Source organism: Notamacropus eugenii, chromosome 5, assembly GCF_028372415.1.
Source record: "Notamacropus eugenii isolate mMacEug1 chromosome 5, mMacEug1.pri_v2, whole genome shotgun sequence".
Classification (NCBI taxonomy): domain Eukaryota; kingdom Metazoa; phylum Chordata; class Mammalia; order Diprotodontia; family Macropodidae; genus Notamacropus; species Notamacropus eugenii.
The window spans coordinates 265,627,086-265,629,989 of NC_092876.1; the positions used below are offsets into that span (position 1 = coordinate 265,627,086).

Below are 2,904 nucleotides of genomic sequence, written 5' to 3' on the forward strand. Positions count from 1 at the left end.
TGTTCAAATGGTTTTACCACAGAGCAGTTACCATACCCTGGTCCATTTGGATCACTACGAGAAATTTTCAAGAATCAAGTTGTCTGGTGAAATATGCAATTGTCCAGTTGACAAAGCAAGGGATGCTCTCTCTCTCTCATATTAGATGGGAGACACAAGGTTAACAAGTTTCACTTCAGTTATCAAATGGATTGAGATGTCACCACCTAAGTGAGCACAGTTGGCTAGTACACTAAGCAGGAACCAATACCAGATGGAAAAAATAAATGAAATGTAAGCTCCTCTGTTCCTCATAGGTCCAGTTACTATGATGCTTTATGACCATACAGGGCATCAGTTGAAGGCTATATCATGAAGGTCACATTTGACCACTGTATTACAGCATTCTTGATAACAGCTTTGGAATCCATTTTTGATTAGTTTTGTGAATCCCTTCAAACTTTCTCCTACAAACAAGATAAGTTTGAAAATAAAATATCTACTATATTAATCTCAAAAAGGGAGACTGTACCTTACCATTTTGCTTTTAGGATTAGATAAGAAAGGCAAATCCATTCACTCTTGTTAAAATATTGCACAATTATTAGAATCATAACAAATTCATCACATACCAGAAGAATATCATAAAGTCTGAACTAGAAAAAAAAAGTATCAGTGTTATCCTTGAGATCAAAAGATGGAGGAATTAAAGTTAAAATATTAAAATCCCACCTTAAAAGAGAATATTGTCAATCTTCCCCAATTAACAAAAGATCAGATTTTCTAAACCATGAACTTGATGCTATTAAACAATTTGTAGCCTACAGTTCCAGTCATTAAGCCAGTATTGTGCAATGAACTTTAAAGTAAAACATCTCCCTCAAAGGAAAAAAAAATGCCTAATTTTAATAAAGTTGCCTTTGGATTAAAAAAAAAAAAAAAAGGACTGAAGGACTCCAGGAGCAGAAGTGAAAACTCTTAATGGTTATGGTTTTAAAGTGTTACTCTGAAACCAGAGTTCTCCATACTTGTTAGGCATAAAGAACAAGAATATTCTAAACAGGAATTCTAAGAGGCTAATAAAGTCTTTCTACCTTCTCTTTAGAATTCTTATCTACATACTGTGAAAAACCTTGGAATTCTGGGTTCTAGATGGGAATCAGACCCTAAAAAGGATTTGCCTTAATGCTTTCATGAACAGGATTCTCTTTTTTTTTTTTTTTTAATAAGCCTCTGAATTCATTGCTGGAGGGAATTCCTCATGAGCAAATTTCTTTTGCTAATACACATTGAGGATTACTCTGAAATTTGTGCCCTTAAAGAACTGCCTCAAGTAAAATGGCTAATTTTCACTAAATGAATTTTTTTATTTTAATTATAACTGTACAAGAGACCATTTTATTCTTGCATCTTTTCGATAGTTTCTTCTTTATATTTGCCCTTCTCCTTTCCAACTTGTTGGGATTTGGCTTTACGCTCAGGAATCTTTTTGCGATCTCTGTCCAATTTTAGTCTGGTGATAACCACCTTACCGGGGTGAATTCCCACATGGACAGTTGTGCCATTAGCCTGTTCATGTTGCACATGCTCAATGTAGATTACAGTGTTTCTTTCTGTAAACCTGGTCTACCTTGCCAATTTGCTCACCTTTGTAGTGTCCACGAACCACCTGAACCTCCTCTTCCTTCTGAATGGGCATCAAGCGGACTTTGTATTTCTGCCTCAACTCCTTGGAGAGCGGGGTCTACCTGATCTTGCGCCGGCTGTGCTAGAGCGCATTGAAGCATCTCTTGGGCTTCCCGCTCCGGTCACGAATGAATTGAACTTCATTTTGGCTAAACGAGGGTGGGGGGAGGGAAGAGAGGGGAGAGAAAGGGGGGAAATAAAGACTCCCGTCTACTGCTCTTTCATGTTCTTCCAACCACCCCAGGGAGCAGGTATGACTGTCGCGAGATACCGGGAAGGAACTGGCCCGCAAGGCGAGGCCGTGTCCCGGCCCCTGACCCTGGCGGGGTCTTCATCTCTCAGGGGATAGCAGGACTCCCTTCCCACCCCTTATCCCATCGCGTGACAGCAAGAGGGGGCTGGAGCTGCCGGGCCCTGGCAGGAGGGAGATGGAAGACTTCATTACATGAAATTAAGAAAGGTATTGCACAAGCAAAACTAATACAGCCAAAAAGAAAAGAAAAGCAGGAAATTATTGGGGGGAGGGGGGAGAGTGGGATTTGTAGTCAATTTCTCTGATAAAGACTTTATTTCTCAATATATAGGGAATGAAACCAAATTTATTTTTAAAAAAAAAGAGCCATCCCCCATTTGCTACATTGAATATTCTCACATCAGTTCTAAGCAGGACAATGCTGAATGTTAGTCAAGATATTTACACATCTTTGGAAGTAAGAGTTTCATGTCAAAAAAGAAAAAAGAAAAAGCTTAAAGTCTCCTAGGTTGGAAATATTTCCACACAACCTTCAATAACTATTTTTGAAGGAAACAATTAGATGATAATAAAATTAAGTGGATCACCTGTATCATTTGACATTTCTGGGTTTTTTTAATGATGGATTTAGTGCTATCAAATTTCTCACAACCGCTCCAAAGGCAGGTTCTTTGTGAGAGTAAGACATGAAGCAGCAGCAGCACGATACCAATAACTAGGTATAAGGGGGTCACTCAAACGCCATACTCATTAAGTCCTTCCACATCCCTTTCTGGGATGGAAGTACTGTGATGGATGAGAATTCCCTCTCCAAAAAAAAAAAAAACAAAACCATTTTATTCATATTCACTGAATTCTACATAGAACAGACCCCATTTATAACAACAAATCATCAACTAGCCATTGTTAAATACCATGTATTGAGCACTATACTAGGTGTAGGAATACAAATAAAAGGAAGGAAATAATCCTTGTAGCTTTCAAGG

General features: G+C 38.4%; 1 pseudogene; it reads right to left on the bottom strand.

The window, feature by feature from the left end:
• Positions 1–1,377: 1,377 nt before the first annotated feature.
• On the bottom strand, positions 1,378–1,809 carry LOC140506024 (large ribosomal subunit protein uL24 pseudogene; annotated as a pseudogene).
• Between the last annotated feature and the right edge of the window lie 1,095 nt (positions 1,810–2,904).